Source organism: Diadema setosum, chromosome 18 (genome assembly GCF_964275005.1).
Source record: "Diadema setosum chromosome 18, eeDiaSeto1, whole genome shotgun sequence".
NCBI lineage: Eukaryota > Metazoa > Echinodermata > Echinoidea > Diadematoida > Diadematidae > Diadema > Diadema setosum.
Genome location: NC_092702.1, coordinates 37643530 through 37665317, shown reverse-complemented (window position 1 = coordinate 37665317; position 21788 = coordinate 37643530). Strand labels below are relative to the sequence as shown.

At 39.4% G+C, this 21788-nt stretch overlaps 1 long non-coding RNA gene across 2 annotated transcripts; it reads left to right on the top strand.

Moving 5' to 3' along the window:
* The first annotated feature begins 9766 nt into the window (after positions 1 to 9766).
* Positions 9767 to 13838, top strand: LOC140241575 (uncharacterized). Of its 2 annotated transcripts, XR_011902089.1 has the most exons (4): positions 9767 to 9886; positions 12403 to 12587; positions 13017 to 13170; positions 13760 to 13838. It is a non-coding gene; the product is annotated as an uncharacterized lncRNA (long non-coding RNA). The 2 variants fall into 2 exon arrangements; XR_011902088.1 differs by lacking the exon at positions 9767 to 9886 and having other exon boundaries at positions 12364 to 12587.
* Positions 13839 to 21788: the final 7950 nt, after the last annotated feature.

Below are 21788 nucleotides of genomic sequence, written 5' to 3'. Positions count from 1 at the left end.
CGCTTTTGTTTGTCCCACTTTTATGGGGGAACCACCCCCCCCCCCCCATCGACGCCTCTTCATAATATGAGGGTGCTTTCCACACTCTTTGATAAATTAGGGAAATATACGTCAATATCAAAAGTGTACAAAGTTTATCGAAAGGGATCCTGTATAGCAGAGCATTTGCATGTTTATGATTGCAATACAACGATCTGGTGCATAATTCTGGCGATATTTGGACAATATTTTCCATTAAGAAAGTTCGAGATTTGTCCTCATCTCGGGAATTGCTTGGGGGATAAATGATTTGTCTGCCTAAACACATCCGAATAGGGGCGGGGCAAATGCCCCTTTGCCCCCCCCCCCCCCCCCCAATAGATTCGACGCCCCTGATCTTCCTTGGGTATGCCCATAGATGTATCCTGACTGAGTTATCAGTCACTGTCGTTTCTCAATAATGATTGAGGAAATGGAAGGGGTTCAATTGTGGCGATATATTTTTTGTTATTGTTTGTTTGTTTTCGTACATATTTTGCAGATGGTCCCCAGTTACTCGCGTCATAGGATGTTTACATGTAGGCCTATACTATTTGACGTTGTCAACGTCTGAGCCATACCTCGCAGTGTATGTCGATGTTACTTTCTTCGCGAGCGAGCGAAGCGAGCGAGCGCCTGAGAAAATTGTGTATACATTTTCCTACAGGATAGCATATATTATATTGTTCAGCTCTGTTACCTGTCTGAAGGCCGGCGTACAAACGTCATGCAATATGCCAAAATTGATACATATCACATTTCTGCTTCCTCCATTTTTTCCTAAAAATTCAGGGGGGATAATTGTACAGGCCATCCCCCCCTCCTCCATTTCAGGGGGGGATATATCCCCCCCATCCCCCCCCCCCCCGGGATTTACGCCCATGGTGTGTGTGTGTGTCAGCTGAAATGATGATAACGATCATGATTAGAAATCATCCAGCAATGTGAATGATCTCTGTTTTAGATCTCTGTTTAAGGGTTATATTTTGCCACAGGCCCGAAGCATGCAGTTCTTTCAAGTATGCACATCACATATCCAATTTCAGGTGCTCACTTCACAACTTGTCGTTTGAATACAATATTCAACCAGTATATCGCACCTTCAATGTAGGAAAAAAAAAACAAATAGTGGTGTTCAGACGACGTTCTGCTCTGAAACTGCGTTTTCATTCAGAAATTTATTTCCTACTTTCAGTTAGTAAGTTCGCTAGTCATTTCACTTTTCAGTTGTTTGTTTCGATTTTTATTGAAGTACATGTACATTGTATTTGTATATATTGTACTGTTAATCTATTTCTCATATGTTATCATTTTTGTTGATAGACTTTTTTTCAATCTCATTTCATTTCTTTTATTCTTCTTCTTTTTTGTCTGATTCTAATCCCCCCTCGTAAAAAAAGGGGGGGTTGATACATACCTTCGGTAGTCGATTCCAGAGAGGCCGAGTTACGTTAACGCGAGCGTTGGTTGGAGGAGGATAAAACTTGATTTGAGAATCGAGAGCGGTGTTGGACTGGCTGAGGAAGGATCCTTCCAAAAAATCTTCCCCAGTATAGTCATGGATTTGTTTTCTACAGGAAAAGACAGATTATTACCTCAATGAATTTTTACGTCATCAATACAAATGTTTCGTCGGGAGATTTTTTTTTTTCTTCTTTTTTTTTGTTACTGTTATTTTGGTTTGCACTGTGCTAATTTTGTTATCGTGTTTTCTTGTCTTGCACAAATAACACCAGTGCTCTTAGAAACACCCGTATAAAGCGCCTTATAAATGCAGAGATAATTATAATTATTATCATCTAATCCTAGAAACAAGACAGAACAAAACAAAATTCAAGAGACCCGGGGGGTCTCTCGCTCACCTGACTGTCGCAAGTTCACATTCCATGCATTCTTGCAGACCATCATCTTATCATTATCTTAGAGCATCAAAACTGGGGGGGGGGTGGACGCAGTGTTGAGGCCTCCAGGGGGCATGCTATTTATATTTGTATATGTTATCACTCTGGCAAGTTTGTAGAAAAATGTGGACATGCATTTTAAAATACAAGAGCCCCGGGGGTCTCGCGCATTTACCAGAGTATCGCAAGTTCACCTTCTATGCATTCTTGCAGACTTTTACGTGAGAACACTAGAAATTTGGGGCGAGGGCAGCTTTGGACTGACGCTTCCCCCACTAATGTATTGACAGTATCTACATTATACTGTCGAAATTTTGTTACATGTTTAACAAAGTTTGAACAGAATCTGCAATCCGTCAATGCTGTAACTTCTTCACCATTTCGCTACATGTTATGTTTGCTGTGGTATATTGAATCAATTTAGATTTTAATTTAGTTCCAATTGTAAAGGAAGAAGACAAGCAGCAGACCAGGAACTAACGAAATGCACCCGAGCTTGTGAGGAACTGTGCATGCTGAATCTGAAGGCTTCAAATCTGGGCATAACATTTCCAGCCAAGGTTTGGGTTAGGGCAGGTCTGTAGAGATCATCAGCGGAAAACGTGACACAGCTGCAATCTCGTGCAAAAGCAGACAAAACCATAAACCACGACAAAATATTTTGTTTTTCTGCATGTTGTCGAAGTGGCAGTTGGGATATTAAAAAATCATCTGGTCATTGACGCCCCTTATCCACGCGAAAAGTCGAGTGTCAGAGGAGACAAGATTTCTTCCCTTGCAAACTAATTCCCCCTTATTTTCATGTCGGCGTGATAGCTAATGTTAGGTTACACATTTCGTGTATACTTCTATATGATTATGTCTAGAGTGTCGCGGCTTGCTATGTAAATTTTCATCGGATATTTCGTGAATAAATCATGCCGACTCTTTTGCTTGTCAAGTACTAAGATTAATATACATGTACATGTATGTTTCTTACCTTAATCGAAGAAGAAGATCCGTACGAAACTTCCAGGAGGACGTGCTTTCATTAAACCTCAGAAGTGACGAAACATTATCAAGAGTCATTTCTGACTGCTGCCGAAGATCGATGGTTGCAAGAGGCGTCTGGTCCTCTGGCGGGGCCTTTCTGATGCTGACTCCCATTGGATGACAGCATTTCTTCAGCAACTTCACATTACTGTGTTGCCTTCCATCCTCTTCTGTCACCTGAAAGCTATGCCAAACATCAGCTTTCAGTTAATTTGATTAACTTCGTTTAATGATTTTAGTTTGTTTGTTTGTATTTGCATGAATATATACTTTAAGTACTGTGCAATTTGTGTTAATGTTTTCACTAGTATCATATAATTCTAGGATAAAATTTCTTCCAGATATGTATCAGATTTTGCACTTCCTGCTGTTTGTCACAAGGACGGGTAGCCACTGATGTAAAGGATAGGAATGATAGAGCCCTCTAACATCAAATTACCGAGTACTCACATTCTCGAAGAGTCCGGGTAGAGCGCATTACATGCTTATTGCTTTTTAATTTCCACTAAAATAGTTTCCAGTATGAAAAATTGTTGCTTTACTGCTCTGATACTTCAGTACCGCACTAGCCACAGCAGCCAGCAGCCAAGACTGTTTCCCTTTGTAAAAATTTAATGATAAAACATGAGAAAGTAGCGACGACGTGCCCCTCCCTATATGCTCTTTGAATGCACATGCGTGTACTGGTCGTGTCGGGCGGACTGCATACACTGCGCCCTGGGAAAACAATATTTTACTGCTGATAGCTATCTTGTGAAAAAACAGACGCAGCATAGGCCTACATTATATACCATATTATCATAGTCATCTTACACGAGACAGTAAAATCACAATAGATAGAAAAGATTGAATTCTAATGAACTCACTTTTTGCATTTCGTTCCCACTCGAATCAAGGTATAACGACAGAATCCACCTGCGTTGTGAAGTAGCACACACATAAAGCAAATCCACCCGACTGCAAATGCAAGAATTACGTAGCTCCATCGCAGCATCCGTTGGCGGAGCATGGTAGTCGTCGATAGACAGAGAGATTGTACAATTTGAAGACCTCGTTACTTCAGTTGGTAAACTGACGAGACACAAGGTTCTTGAACATTTGTGACTGACTTAAACTCAGTGTCAGCTCAGGGAGGTGGAAGAGAGACAACTGTAGGTCATGCTAAATCCTACATCAAAATTAACCGAAGAGATTTCCCAAACACATTTGCAGCAGGGCCATCACCTGTTTCGCTCCATTACAACCTTACGTCAGATTTTCGATTGACTGGAACTCGCTGAGACCCCGTTTACACAAAGGACTATGGCCGTGCCTTGATTTATATGATAGGATGTTTTGTGATACAATAGACCTACACATATGCATCAAATGTGATATCTCGAACATTTTTGAAATCACTGCTCCCGAAGGTAATCTGGACCTTTGATAACGAGAAATGTGGCCTCGGTCTAGTTCAGTTTTTCCTAAATTTTCTCGGTCTCGCCGTCATGAATTGCTACTTTACATGGTAAACAAATGATACCGTTATCAAATTTTAATACGCTGCCAATACAAGTAGCGGTCGAGCTATACAGTCCATCGCCTGGACTGTTTTCGGGTGCACGTCACGAGTTCGACACCCATGAGTCATAACAGCCCACGAGTTATACACCTCACGAGTAATTTTTAGTTTGACACTTAGCAAATATAAGGTCCACGAGTTCGACACTAAGCAAACTCAAACTCGTTGGCCTTGTTTGGCTATAGTGTCAAATTCGTAGGCCCCGTTTGCCTAGTGTCGGATCAATGATGCATGGATGGGCCTCATTTGCCTGGTGTCGAGTTCACAGGCTATATGACTCGTGCGGGCTGTACGATACATGGACTGTTTTTCATTGTCGAACTCTTGGGCAGTATGACTCGTGGGTGTCCGTCTCGAGGGATGACCCCCTGTTTTCAGCTGTCAATTTACCCGGCCATGAGCTGTGCCTATACAGACCTACAAGCCTTACGCCTCAGTGTGCTTCCTAGGTTTCTCACGCTTACACGCTCGACTAACCTTCTCTCACGCCTCACGGTAAAAAAAAAAAAAACAACAACAACAACAACAACAACAAAAACACGAACACGCACCCATGACAACAGCAACAACAAAAACAACAAAATGAATTTCCAACCACCAAAAGGGACATTTTTTTTTTATAACATTTGTTTTAATTAGAATAGGCACAAATATATTGATATGCCGCCAGATAGGATTTAAAGCTTACCAGTACCTCTGGAGGGCCCGGACGCGCGGCCCGGACACCAACCTTCGATCGACCAGGGAGGTGGAAGAGGGACACATCCTATCCGGGAATAGCTACCTCTAGAAGTGGTCCAAAATTTGGCAGCGGCTGGGCCGTGGCTCGAGCTTCGGTGTAAACGGGGTTACTGACAGAGAATGTTATTCGAATAGTAGATCATTTCCGTCTGTTCTGTGCATACATGGCCGCTTGACCTCGCGTTTTCCTTCTTACGTCGTAACTCCTTCCCTGGGTACTCCCATACATATGACGGACATGGTCCCTATACTCGGTGCTCAAGTTTAGGCCCCACTTAGTAACACGAATAAATAGAAAGGCAGAGGTTTCACCAAGAAGTAAAAAATAAAAAAAAAAAATAAAAATATATTTTTAAAAAAAATAAAAAAATGAGGAATTTAAGGTGTAAAATTAACACATGTTTTGATTACCACGTGCAGACTTGACGAGGTTATGATGACATCGCCTCACGTTGACTTGCTAAGAAACATACAAATCTGAGTTCAGTCGTAGCTGTGATTCCCTATTTACAGCAGTTGGGGCATTATAATGTAACATGGTTGGTAAAATCGGAGTTCGAATCCAGTCAAGTTTCTGCATGTCCTCTGTATTGGAAAGGATGCATTTTATCTGTCACGTCTGGCTAACTGCGCAGTCTAATCTAAAAGATCTCGAAGTTTTGCCAGTGTGACCACACGACAAAAGATCGCGAAGACTTGGTGATGATAAACTTCTCGATCTTTTGCCAGTCTGATCGCGCCTTATTATTACCCAATCAATTATTGTGAACACAATTCGGACTGGCATGTAGGCACCTTCCAAACTGCAGTACTTGAGAAATAGGGAGGACGATGGAACAATACAACATTCGCAAGACATTTTTGCACAATGTGCCACAGTAATCGGTTGACAAATAATATCAATTTTGATCGATACCTTTTTCTCAACTGTTAAGAAATCACCCCTGGGCAAATAGGCGTAGTCAGATTGGCAAAAGATCGAGAAGATTAAGTTCGCGATCTATCAAGATATCGACGTTTTGCCATTGTGACAGCACGACAAAAGAAGACTTCGCGATGTTAAACTTCTCAATCTTTTGCAAGTCTGACCGCGCCTATTGTAACATCCCCTATAGAAGTGTATGATGCTGAACAATATACTATGCAATAAAATGAGGCTGATGACAGTTCATGAAATAAGCCAACTGCTTTTTCAACAAGGTGTTTTTGTGTACAAAACAAAACCATGAACCTAACTCTGGAAAAATTTCCCCCTGTACAAGAGTTTTTATAATACATCATACATGTATATCATCACTGGCTTGTCTACATCTACATCGTGCATGTCATGTAACACTGCCATAAGTGTGAAATATCCGCTTTACTGGAGCAAAACTTTGGAATTTTGGAATTTTGAAGTATAAATGTATTCAAAAAAAAAAATTTAAGAAAAAACAATTTGTTTTCAGTGCACTGAAAAAAAAAAAGTCTGATTTGCCAGAATTGTTTATCGAGGGAGGATAATCAAACATTAGGCCAACATTTACATTATCTTTTATTTTTTTAGGAAGCTTTGCTTTTTCCTTCTTCTTCTTCTTCTTCTTCTTGCTCTTTTCAATTCTCTCTCTTTGTGTGTGTGTGTGTGTGTGTGTGTATGTGTGTTCGTCATTTTTGTTTCAATTGTATTAATACTGTATATCAGTGCATCCCAACACAAGTTATCTGTTTTTTTAACTTCTCGGTTCATGTCCTCGTTATGAGATCGCTATTGTATAGCCAGTCATGTTCGTAAATATGTCCTTGTTTCGTGATTGGTGTCACTGGGATAATTGTATATGAATTTGAAAAAAAAAGAAAGGAAAAAATGTAACAGTGCTATGCCGTGAGATGAAGACGAGGTGCATAGTACTGTCCGAGTTGAGAAATCAACGAGGCAAATAGCTTTAACAGTGACCCAACCTCACCCCCACCCCCCCCCCCCCAAAAAAAAAGAAGTCGAGATCTATTTTACATACTGCATCCCACTTAATTGATATAAGTATGTTAAATCAAGGCATTGAAATGAAGTTTTCGTGCTACTCGTCAGAAATTAAATATTAAACATGTATTTCACCTTATGCGAAAATGTAGATACGCCCTCCACGCTAACTTTTTTGTTTGGTGGCCCGATGGGGCCACCAAAATCGTCGATTTCAAATTTTTGGTGGCCCGAGAGAAAAATTTGGTGGCCCGAAAAAAACAATTAAACACATTAAAAGTCCTGTTTTTATTAATGAGTCAAATATTTCAGTTTTGTCATAGTAAGAATTGGAAGTTGGACATATATCTTCTCATAAATAAACCTCAACAAACTCGCAACACTCACTCTCAGGCACTCATTCAGTCCTTTCCATCCATCCTTTTAAGAAATTTACCTGCTAATTTCCGGCGCAAAAAGTTTTGAATTTATTGACATACTTTTCAAAAAATGTTGGTGGCCCCAGGCGGGCCAGCAAATTTGCCCTTTCTTGAAATTTGGTGGCCCGACTTTCATTTTTGGTGGCCCCGGGCCACCGGGCCACCGTTAGTGTCGATCCCTGCTTAAGCGCATGATTATAAAGAATAGATAAATAAAACAGAACAACAATAGTGGTTGCACCTTTAACCAATCAGAATGAATGATTCTCCTAATGACGTATATAAAACTTTATATCTGTGATTCCTAAAATGTGTATTAGTAAAATCATGCGAAATTTGACATTCTATATACCAGTGTCTTCATCTATCTAATCTTATACCTGCTGATAGTGTGAGTATATATTGCAGAAAGGGGGATAAAAACGGGTACATTACAATTATCATTTTAGGAAGGGGAAAATAGGGTCAATTAACTATTTCAAAAATGTCACAATTAGATAATACAATGGCAAAAACATGGATAAAAACAGACATGCTATAGATTAAGAGACAAAGAGACAAAAAAGTGCAATTTGCATGCGGTTCACATTATCGCTCCATGCATACATTTCAAGGTGGCCCTAAGGTATGGTAGGAACACTCTCCCACCTCATAAATGGCGCAAGGCGAAGGTGTATATTTTGTGTGTCATATCGTAACATCGCATTACTACATTTTTTGTTCTTTTTTTATATCAGGGGAAAACGCGAACACTGATCTTCTCGTGATGCGCCCGAACAGCCTTTTGACCTCGATGTCATCGCAAACTGATGGCCTACATACAAGGATCAGAGCAAGTCGTAGGCTCCTGAGACGCAGCTATTCACTTGAGAAGAAGATTCTTGTCGAAGGATGAGGCACTTAATGGTAAAACCATTATCTGATTATAGTACTGCATCCTTGGCAACGTGCTCTCTGCAAAGTGATGCTTGTTTGTTGCAAGTGATTTCAACATACAAAGCTTGAGCAACCTTTATACACCACCTGATTATGATATCTTATGTGCAGGTCAAGGAAAATAAATTACTTTAGCTGCTGAGTGTCATCCTTCCACCACTATGGGACTGAAGAAATCACTGAGGGCCGCAGCCTATAGTCTTCATCTTGTTCTTCTTCTTCAGTCTTTCAATGTTGTGGTTATTTTTTTTTTCTTCACCATCGTAAGAGAAGGCAATGGGTCACTTACTGCCTCATTTCCCAACCCTCCACTCCACTTCTAATTGCAATATACAAGATTAATCGAAACAACGTTAAAACGGAAAGAATTAGAGAAAAACAATAAGCAATGGAGATGATAGACATAACCTAGTACATGACAGCGTAACGGGGAGGGGGAGACTGAACCCCACACAAACACATTTTAGCTGCCCCACCCCCATCCCCCCCCCCAAAAAAAAAATAATAATAATAATAATAAATGCATACATTCACACAAGCAAACCCATGACTTTTAAGGACAAGAAAGGGGAAGGGAAAGTTAGCATTGACTCCTCAGCAGACCAACCATAATGGGGTTTGAGCTACTTAACTTGAATCTCCGTTGAGTTACTGTATGAAATAATGACCAAAGAAATTTTGCAATATTTGTCACAATGACAGCGTTTCAACTTTGCCGTGGGCACTTTTTTAGGGGAGTGAAACCCAAAAGTGGATTGAGTGAATTCAGCAATATTATTTACTATAGTACACAATGAGGTTTGAGGAAAATAGGACATGTTGAAAAAAATGAATTTTTAAGGTTTCGTTGTTGTCATCACTGTTTTAGAACTGCTGCAGTTCGTGACGTCACTGCAGGACAACAAGTTATGGAAAATATTTAGAGAATTTCACAAAATTCCGCATATCCTCGATTTGTTTGAGTATGTTAAGGGTAAAGGCGGACTCACACTGTGCGATTTTTACTGCGATTTACCCTTTGCGATGTCGCACGACGAGAAATCGCACAGTGTGAGGATGTCTGCGATACGACAACCGGCGATTTGGGTGCTATCGCAGCCATCGCAGCCCCATCGCAGAACTTTGAACATGTTCAAAATTCTGCGACAATCGCTTGCGACGATGATCGAAAACTTTCAGTGAAGCAAGGTGGTAGAAAGAAGTACTAATCAAGATTTGGCTGGATATGCTTCCTTTATTCCACAATTGCTTACTGATCTATCTCAACATGATGACGAAGATGAGATGGGGAGGGAGTTTTACAACTACTTAGAGTGCAATCGTGAGTAATTCTACCATGAATATGGGCTTCTCGCGTCCATTGCAGCCGTTTTGTCCATACGTAGTCCCATGTATAGAGTTTGAACGAGGGCAGATTAAACAGTCTGTGGGTTGGTTAAAATTTTGTTTGCGTACCGCCGGACCGGTACTGTATGCATAGCCTTGGACTAACTTGTTAAGTGTTAGATCTATAATGTTTAAATTATACTAAGCCTAGGCCCTTAACTGAGTATGCTATAAACTAGACCCATATCTAGCTAGGCCTAAATACGTGTGTGGGCCTAGAAGTGGTTCTAGGCCTAGTCTGCCCTAGATCTATGTACATAGGGTCCTACGTGTTCCAGTCGAATTTTAATAAATTAAAAATAGGGCCTACACGTTGTATAAACTAGGGCTAGGCCCCTGGTCTGGACAGGCCCTAGATCTAAGTCTAGACCATAATGGCTTAGTATTGCACTGCTACTGGATCGACTGACGTGGACGTGAACACTAACAGTAACACTAGTAGACACATAACGTTAGACGTGGTTTCTGTCTAACGACATAACGTTGAAAAACAGTATATAACCAACAGTTAACAGCTAGAGATCTAGGTTCTAGAGGCTTCAAATGTGAAACATTCTTCCTGCCCTGCACTCACAACCATACTGTACTAACACAAAGTTACAAAACGTTGGTGGAGTATAGTTAATTCTGAGTACAGGTAGACCTCTATACCGACGGAACCGGAACAGAAACAGAAACAGATCCAGATATTTTTTACACGTTGATAGGAAAGGATATTGATAATTGAAAGTCTAGCCTATCAAGATGTAACTGATATTATTAGTGATAAGATCTCTAGAAATCTACATTTTCTTATCAAAGTCTTATTTAGATTATTCACTAAACTACGAACTAATCTGTCTAGACCCTAAGCACTAGACAGTTAGGCCCCTAATTAGTCTAACCGTTAGCACTAGCAGTTGTAGCATGCACTAACGTTAGCACTACTCGCAGTCAGTTTTAGACCCGTTCTACAACATGAAACGATAGTAATGTTAGTCCCTTACGGTGATCCAACGTACGTAAGAGTACTAACGTTAGATGGGTCTAGGCTACTTTTTTTTTTTCTTTGCCAAAATGTGCTCATGGATTTCAAAATCGTACGGTAGGCCTACTCTGGTTAAGCTAGTGATGGCTACAGAAATACAGTGTCAATTATTACTGAGGCCTAGGCACCTACTGGATCTAGATTGTCAGTAGCTGTGCTAGCCTATCCTGCCCTTGGCTGTGGTCTAACGCTAGAACCGTAGGCTTAGACCTATTTTGTATTAAACGTTAGAGGAATTAGAACTCTAACCGTTGGAGTTAGACCTACACTGTAATTGAGATCCATTGCTATAGTTACAAGCAGTATGAATCCAGATCCTAGACAAAAAAATAAACAAACTGTTCCCAAACTTTTTTTTTTTTTTTTTTTAGAGTAGACATAGTGTCTAGTCTCATGGAAATTACCTAACTAAGCCAGGAGTATAGCACTCTAGATTTTTAACAATAAGGCCTAAGTGGAGCTGAGGTAACTTAGATTGATCAGTTGTTCTTGGAGATTTGTACAGAAATTGTAGTCTAGAAACACACACACACACAAAACAAATGCAATGCACTGAAGTGACCCTCTCTACATGTAGGTTACTAGGTGATTAACATTAAATTTATCCATGTTTGTCCGAGTTTTTATGTAATGATTGATCATGCACTCCAAACTGAAAGTTGTTACTGTATGAGGCTGTAACATGTTCATGCTCAGGTCTGCAGACTAGTGCTACAAAGTATTTGATTATTCGGCAGTGCGTCATTTGTTAATCTGTGTCGATAATAAACACAGCCTTGTCGTTGCTGCCTCAGCAAGTCACAAACGTGCTGTGCACAGCACTTGGTAAGGCTATATAGCATACAGTACAGTACCGGTGTACATGTCATACTCTCTGTTAACTTTAATTGCCCTTTAATTTCATAACAAAGTATATCAAAATGAACTCTCAGTCTGAAATCATCAAAGACCCTGCCCCAGTCTGTAGGGTGTACAAACTGTACCTGCAGTTTGATTGCAGAATGTAAAACATCATTCAAGGGCAATAATGAATTATCCAAAATTGCAGACTGTAGGAAACAATGCTGTGTGCGTCATGCGTTACACATGTATGTATATTGACATAGCCTACTTGTACTAAACGTACACTATGTAATGCATAGTGTAATTTAGTTAAGCTTTCAAGCCCTTAGACCTTAGTAAATGACTGAAATAATTATGATTATGATATATGAATTTATGAAGCACTTATGTACAGGCCTGTCCAATAATCAACAATGGTGAATAGTTGAATAAATTTGTTTATCACTACAATTTTATATGTGTTTGTTAACTCTAGATTCATTCCCAAATGTTGTCCTCTTTACCCAAATGGTAAATTTAGAGTCTACTGTAATTATCATAAATGCCTGAAAATAGTTGTCCCTTTGTGTCACCCTAAACAGGTCTGAATAAAAATGAAATCTCTAAGGAATTCATACTGGAGGCTTGTCTCAATGTTGAAAAGGAAGAGCAGAAAAGGAGCAGCTGGCAACTGGTTGTCCTGCAGAAGTACATGAATCCCTCTCTTACCTGCAATTTCTGAGGACAAACATGCCATGAGGATACCTAACCAATTTTGGAGACCGAGGTACAGTATATATGTTAGAAGATAAAATAAACACTATTTCATACTTTCCAAAATGTTTATGTGACTGCATGTGTGAATACATCAGTTTCTTTTTCTTTTTATGGTGGCTTGACAATTAAGAAATACACATTAAGTTGAGAGCAAGAAAGATATTATTTCAAAAAGTGTAATTTAATTGTCTTTTACAGTATTTTGAAGAAAATAAAAATTTCATTCATGCTACCCTAAAAGTGATGAATAGTTTATTCATAGAACTTCAAATACAGTCATTGTAAGCAATTTCTAGAAATAAATGAAAACATTTCTTTGAAAGAATGAATCCATTGTAAGACATAGGGGGAGTGCATCCCTCTTCATCATTCTAATTCAATACAATATGTAATCATGTTTGTGTGCTTTTTTTCTTTTTCTTTTTCTCCTATTTACTAGGAATTACAAGATGATAAAGACTCTACCAGCAAGGCGTCAAAGGCTGAAATGCTACACATAAGGAGCAGGAGAAGGAGAAGCAGGACCTGTCAAAACAAAACCTAAGAAGATAAGGAGGAGTCAAGAAGCAAAGGAAACCAAAATTTTATCAGCAGTAGGTACCCTGCTGATGCACAAATGGAAAATGTTTGCTTTACCTCTAAAATAGAGAGAGAAAGAAAAACAAAAACATGTTTGTTGTTGTTTTTTTTTCCTCTCTCTCTACAGACAAGTGCAACATATTTATGTATTTGGGGTGTACCTGAGAATCCCAAATTTGATTTACATACTTCAAAGAACATTGTTGAGTAGACTTTATTCAAAGAATTATCATCCAGGGATACTTCTTTTTGTCAGTGCGTTCAGATCTATGATCACTGTCGAAAGGATTATTCAGGCGTAAGTTCTCTAAGTATGAAATAAAAACATGCCACATTGTTCTTTTACTTTTTCAAGAAAATGAAATTCCACAGTCAATTCCATGGTCGAGGAACTTCATAAAAACTCAACTCGATAACTCAACTGTGGTTGTCAGTTGCTAATGTGTGTAGTTCAAGTGCTGTAAACACTGTAAGCAAATGGGCGGAAAGTTGGAGGCATCCTAAACTACAAACATTTGCTTCACAGGGAACCTTATGCATTTTTGTAACAATTAATATTTCCCCTATTTTCTCCCTTTTGCTCTCTTTTTTGTGTTTGTTTAGCCCTTGTCATGTAGTTCACCTCAACACTTACACCTGTAACTGCAAGATCAGTGTGGGATGACATTGCTGTCTCTCTGGGACTTACTGGAAACAAAATGTGACTTTTAAAAGCAGGAAAGTGGTAGCTACTACAGCAGGCAGTCGTGAAGGTGGAACTTGAAGAAACTGACACATTGACTTGTTTCTTTCATTTATGTTGGACCAGTGCAAGTTTCCATGAACTTTACATGCATTTGATGTTAACTTACAATGGTTTGATTTCTGTTTTCCCACCAACTACAAACACAGCTACTCTCGAAAAACTCAAATTTATTCGCAATCACCGTGAGTCTTTTTTTTTTCTGAAATACCATCAAACAGCTGAAGAATTTCAATGTGCAAGGTTTTGTCATGATTTTAAGGCGATTATGCACTGTTACTCCGACAATGCACTTTCCCTTTCTCTTTAAAATGTATCCTGCAATTTTAAATCATGTACAACAAATGTACCATGTTTTGTTTGTATCACTGGAAAACTAGAGAGGGAAAAATTCCACAAGCTTTTGTTTGATTTGTGAGGGCCATTACAATGTTCAGAGACAATAGCAGCACTCTTTCCACTACTGTTTAGAAATGTATGTTTTGTGCAACTTTACATTAAACTCAACATGTGGGCCAAACATTGTTTTAATGGCTCGAAAACTGGGGAAGAAAGCTGTTCTTAAAGCCGTTACATAACTTTGAGGGCAATTAGTGCTGTTACCATGGCAACACACTTTGCAGTGAGCTGAACATGTAAGCAAAACTTCTTTTGAATCGATGGAAAACTTCAGAAGTTCAAGAGATGTTTTACCTTGAAGTTGTTGTATATGACTTGCACTGTTGCAAAAGTGGTAGTGACATGACATCATATTTCTTCGTCACTCACAGGACTGCACAGAGTAAAAACACCTTAGGCCTTTGTGGAAGTGAGAGCTTATTGCAAGTTGTCTAATATTAGTTTAACTTGACCATTTAACAACTTAGTTTTGTAAACTTATTAATCACCCTAATAATGCCAGTCTACATCAACAAGGCTTTTAATAATCATTGCACAATGATGGAATTGCACAGTGTGTTTTCATCGCCCTTGTCTAAGCGTATTGAAATGTGAGTCTGACAATGATACATGTATTGCCAGAAATGTTTGAGCTAGAAAAATGGAAAATGGCACATGTATCATTGCAATAAGTTGTACTATAGCTGCAAACAAGAAATCATGTTACTGTGCAATTCTGAATTTAGAGCAATGTGAATGCAGCAGTCGTATATATGCTACCGTATAAGTGCTGCATGGTATTTTAATCATACATCACTGCTGATCTCCCCCCTCTGCACAAAATTATGTTTGTTTGTTTGCTTGTTTTTTATCATACCTCTATCTGTATCGATGGATAACATTTATTACTGGAATCAACATCTGAGAGTTTGAGTCAGCAAATTGTTCTTAAAGTTGTATTTGCTACATTGTAGGCTACAATTTGCCACTTACCCTTATCAGTCAAAGCAATTCAGTGTTCATTCATTTGTATGTTCCTGATTTATTGGTAACACAATTGTATATTTCTTGCTTATAAGTCAATTCTGGAAAGTAATATGTGTAACCAAATTACATGTACTCTAGCCTTGAACCTTTTATTTTTTTTTTCTTCCGCACATTTTAACCAGCACATCTTCTTCTTGTAAAGAATGCCTAAGGTAGGCACCAACATAATCTGGGATGCACAGAAAATGGACAATGTTGAAGATGAGATATCCTGTAATGATATTACATTTTTAAGGTATACAATTGACAAGGTTCACACACAGTTGGAATTTCAATTCAAATGACTGCTTTGCCACAGTATTTTGCAGTGTATGCAGTGTCTGATTAATCTGGATTAGGACCAGTAGCACATTTAGTGCATCTCAAAGCACCCCTTCAGATGCTGGTATGATCATTTCAATTTGGCATTTTTCAAAATACACTATGTTTACAGTAAGTGTTTATGTACCTTTGTACACAAACTCTAACTGTAAACATTGCTTGTAAAGTATGTTAGATTGCAGCAATTTCCTCTCTGAGGTTTGTTTGTTTGTTTTTGCAACATTTTTTTTTGGGGGGGGGGAAATTGTAGTGGCATAGGTAGTTGTCTCATGCAAATTGTAATGGTAACTCGTTGTGCTGAACTTATTGTAGATGTTCAAGTTGACTGAATCTATTAATTGTTTATGTGGAAAAGAAATGGAAGTTGATGTTTTTTTGTCACTTTGTGTGATACTTTTAAGAACTATGACATCCATACTGCAGTATGTATATATGAATTGTACAGCACAATTATGATATTGCTTTTCCTACTAGTTTTGCCTTTTTTTTTTTGCATTTTTTTGACAGTAGAATTGTATTGTACTAATTGAAGCATACAGCTGTCGTCACGATATAGAAAGACAAATCGACAACTTGAACTGCTTTGTACCATCTTATCTTTTTCTTTTTTGATGATGGAAATAAATAAACTATTGAATTGACTTTAATTGTGATCAATGTGTCTATATTTTAGATTTGATTTAATGACTTGAATATATCATTATCTTTATTCTTGTCACGTTTTTATTCGTGAATCAATATATATTGTAAATAAGTGTGATTCCCTTACATCTGGATGGTAATGACATACCGTACACAAAACAAGAGTGAATTTTTCAAGGGCCAACCAGAAAAATATGTCAGCACAATATTTTATGTGTTTGAGAAACCACAATGCTAGAATTCCACTATCAAAGCCTTAGAAAAGCACTCGGAGAATACAGACCTCCACCAAGCAGTACTTTTTCACCCTTACTGTGATTTCTACCCATTATAATAATTACATAAATATGCATAATATGCTGTAAATGACTATTTCCAATGATCAAGAATCCTACAACCACGTAACCCCCCTCCCCCCCCCCCCAAAAAAAAAGGGGGGGGGGGACTTTGATCCAGGCAGTGATCCAAATTAATACCAAAATATGGCATTTCTTTTTTCTATCATTATTAACTTAATTTCTTAGAATATACAGTGTTATTCGATTCATATCTAGTAATTTCTGATACTTTAGAATTTAAAAAAAAAAAGCAAGCTTGAACATACATGTACTTTTCAAACCAAAGTCGCAAAAAAAAGAAAAAAAAAAACAGTCACGAGTGACTTCATTCATGGTGACCGTTCTTTATGATGAACAGGTGCCGTAATGTACGATGTACGCATGCGCATGGTGTAAATCGTAGGCCACAAATCGCACAGTGTGCGGTATACATCGCAGCACCTGCGACAGAGTGCAACAGGCTGCGATATCGCACATTGTCGCAGCGCAGCGCATCGCAGTAAAAATCGCACAGTGTGAGTCCGCCTTAAAGGCAGCCGGTCGTCGCAGGCGATTCGCAGCTCAGTAGAAAAGCACGACAAGCTGCTCCTCCCGTTATTGTACCCCCGTGCGTACCGAATGCCGAACACGACGCTACGCAGCGCACCAGCGAAAACCTGATGGGGCACGAGCGCGCCGTGCGAGCTGTCCACTGTAATTTCAACATGGACGCCCGAATACCTACCGAATGGGGCCGAATGGGTGCATGCACAAAACCGCACAACAGCCATGCGCATGAAAATCTCTCCCGGTCCGCGACACAAGAAGTAGTGAGAGCTGTCGGGTGTACGTACGTACGTATCTGGCTCCAGTCTCTGTTTATATGCACTATGGTGCCAATTTCAGCAATCTAGGCAATAATATTTAAAAATGTCTGAAAATATTATATAACAATATCATAAATTATTCATATATTACGTTGTTTAATATTTGGTATTTATAAATATGCTTTGATGAAAAGATATTAAAACTCTAAGCTTCATGTATAGCAAGTTGCAATGCATATGGCCATATGGCAGGTTGTTATGATCTCATCGTGCAATGTTGTCTGCTGCGTCAGCTGCATGTGTTATACGTACAGCTTACAGTACGTTGGGCCGAATCGTAACATAACAAAGTTGATAGAAAGTCGTCGGTACCGGTACTAACAGTATGTCAGTATCAATATTGTGTGTGGTATGCGAGTACTGTTTGCAATAAAAAGTGCTGTACTGTTTCGGCTTAGCCTTGGCTTTGGTTTAGTAATGAAACCTCACAATGGAGATCAAACAGCCGTCCAACTCGAGGCAACGTATACACGCTATCGACGAGTGGAGAACGCAGAGAGACGTGTTCTTAGCTGGAGGACAAGTAAGAGACCAGAGGGGGAGGCTTCAGCGTCAGCGTGCCGATGAAAAATTTGCTTTCCACTTGCTGGAGTTGCATGAACAGTTTTGCAGGAATTTTTATTTAGAATGTGCAAATTCGTGTTACGACATGCACGGTGGAATTGTGTTGCCACGGCTTACGCCAATCAAGCAACCCCAGCTGGCCAAGTCAACAACTTCAAGGAATCCAGATCCAGATGATGTGTAAGTAGAAGTCTACACATGAATCAGTGATTGAAGTGGAATGACTTTTTCTAATCTAGTATCAGTAACTTTAGGGCATTTGCGTTTGATCGACAAGTAGGCCTATTTTTCTATGTATAATTCCACGTTCTCATTTATGTCAAATTATGATAATGCCGTAATTGAAATGACATTTGCTGGGTCAGTTTAATGTCATTAGTCCCATTAAATGAGAAGTTTTTCATATCAATCATGTTATGCAAATTCCCCAAGAATATGATTTAGGATTTGCAAATAAATTTAAAAAAATGAATAGATCTATCGCAAGCTCCATCATACATGTAGTCTAACCCAATAGATCTGGTAGAACTCTAACGTTTAAACAGGGGAACTAAAGGTTCAAAGATGACAGATCTAACAATAATAGATTCTACTCGAGTAGTTTAGGCCCTACTTCGACTTGAAGGTATGTCGGTTGGTGCACGGCCCCCTTCTATCACGGCCACAGTTACACTGTGCAGTGCAACTGTGGCCGTTGGCCCTGCACGGGCACAGTCGCTTCCCCGTCCTGAATTTACACACGCCAGGGCAAGTATGGTTGGACCTACTACTAATCGACCGCCTGATGTTTATCTGCTTGATAAGAATATTTAACACTGAAATTCACGTAAAAAAAACTTGACCTACGTGATTGAGAAAATCCAGCTCTATCAAATGCCGTTGTTCCGTTTTCGATTCGAAGTTTCAGTGCAAAAATATCGCCGACGAACTTGCGTGGCCGCGTTTCAGCTCCCCGCGGTACATCGCGTTATTAGGATCGACCGCTGTTTTTGCATTGACAATGCACGCAAACCGAGTTGTATTGAACACCGTGTTGATGTACGAAGCTTTTTAGAAGCCTTTTAGAAACTTCCATAGACATTACATAGTGCTGTCATTACGATTCGGTGAAAATATTCATTCGAAATTTTGTCCTTGATGAAAACCATTAATGAACAATGAATTATCGCGTTTTCCCACACCATCCTCATCTACATTCAAAGCCAATCCATTTTTATGTGCTTTGCGCGCAGAGAAGTGCGTACTAAGTGTTCAGTGCACGAATTATACGCGGTCGGTTTCAATAAGGGTGGTCGATATGTATATAGTAGGCCTACACAAGACACGTCAAGGTCTCCGACCCAATCGTCCGCGTTCAGAATGGACAACTCGGCGGTAATATCCGCTACCCATGACGATGTGTCATCGTCCATGATGGCCACCCTACCTATATTTAATCTGATCTGACGATTACAGTGTAGTTAACGACTGACGACGATCGACGGTGCGATCAGAGAAGGCGTACACTAGCCACTGTAGTCGCACGAAGTATAGGCAGCTAGCTACTATAGCTCATGCGAACATTGCATCACACAGTACATACAGTATACCATACATTCAATTCACATTACACAAAACGTACTCCCCGCGCTCAGATCAATCAAGCGAGCAAACGAGATACTATAGCGCGATACATTGCTTTAGGGATGTCTTGCGCACACACACATTTCGCTTCGTAGCAACTTCGGAAGCGAGTTTACGTGCTGCCGCCCGCGGCTGAAATATGTCCATGTATCCTCGCGACTGGGTGTCTTTAATGTCATTTCCCTTGCCTTTCTGAAAGAGGTATAAGTCAAGTGCTCTTTCATTATACTAGAAAAGTAAAATCTCCCTATACTTAGTCTTAGTGCAAGTTAACCCTTCTGTAACTCGCTTTCAAACAACGTCCTATCCGAGGAGAAATAGAGTACACACACATATACACGAAACCACCGCATGAGTCAAGCTTTCATAAGCTAAAACGGCTTGTGCCGAAAGGGTGGGTTGGGTGGACACAGTTGGCGCGTCGCGTTAATGGGAACACCACCCTTCGTCCAAAGCCCCCCCCCCCCCCCCCCCGGTTTTGCCGAAAGGGTGCGTTGGGAGCGTTGGGTCGCGTAGCGTTGACTGGAACCCCACCCTTCGTCCAAAGCCCCCCCCCCCCCCTCCCGGTTTTGCCGAAAGGGTGCGTTGGTACTTTTTCTCATGTAATATTAAAAGACGAGTTTTGAATTTATATTTAACTTTCAAACAACCATTTCAAAGAGGCTATCGTCCGGATCGGTTTACACTCTATTACCACTTGGTCTACAGCCAGTTGGTCTAATAGACTGTTTAATATCAGTTGGTCTAATGACCAGTTGGTCTAGTCATCATTTCGTCCAATTACTGTTTGGTCTAATTGTTATTTGGTTTAATTACTATTTGGTCTACAGTCAATTCGTCTAATAATAGCCATTTGGTCTATTTTTGGTCTAACACCAATTTATATCATCAAATACCGATTTGGTCTATTATGAGTTGGTCTAATTCCATTTCGTCTAATCATCAAAAGGTCTAATATAAAACCAAATTTGTCCAATATAAATTTGGTGTACACATCATTAATTTTGGTCCATTGCCCAGTTGGTCTAGCCTCTGTCTATCATCATTTAGTCTACACCCATTTAGTCTAATAACCATTGATCTTATTGTCATTTGGTCTAATAGCCAGCCTCCTGGTCTAATCAGGTACCATTTGGTCCAATCATCGTTTCGTCTTTATGACCAACTGGGCTATTTTTTTTTTTTTTTTTTTGGGGGGGGGGCCTTTTTATTGATGTGTACACCAAATTTATATTGGACAAATTTGGTTTTATTTTAGACCATTTGATGATTAGACGAAATGGAATTAGACCAACTCATAATAGACCAAAAATAGACCAAATGGCTATTATTAGACGAATTGACTGCAGACCAAATAGTAATTAAACCAAATATCAATTAGACCAAACAGTAATTGGACGAAATGATGACTAGACCAACTGATATTAAACAGTCTATTAGACCAACTGGCTGTAGACCAAGTGGTAATAGAGTGTAAACCGATCCGGACGATTGCCTCTTTGAAATGGTTGTTTGAAGGTTAAATATAAATTCAAAACTCGTCTTTTAATATTACATGAGAAAAGGCACCAACGCACCCTTTCGGCAAAACCGGGGGGGGGGGGGCGCTTTGGACGAAGGGTGGGGTTCCAGTCAACGCGACGCGACTCAACGCTCCCAACGCACCCTTTCGGCAAAACCGGGGGGGGGGGGCTTTGGACGAAGGGTGGTGTTCCCATTAACGCGACGCGCCACCACCCAACCCACCCTTTCGGCACAAGCCAGCTAAAACCGTACAGGTGACAGGGTTGCAGGGACTAATATCAAAGTCGAATAAAAAATTCTAGCCTCTTTCTTTTGAATTCACTGTTAGTAATAGTGATAATTCTGATAATGATACTGATAATAGATATAGGCCTATGAAATAATAATGATGATGAATAATAAGTAATGAAAATAATGATGATGATGATGATAATAATAATAGTAATAATAATATAATAATAATAATAATAATAATAATAATAATAATAATAATAATAATAAAAAATAATAATAATGATAATAATAATGATAATAATAATGATAATATTAATGTTTTTCTTTATCCAGGGTATAGCATCTTCGGTGTT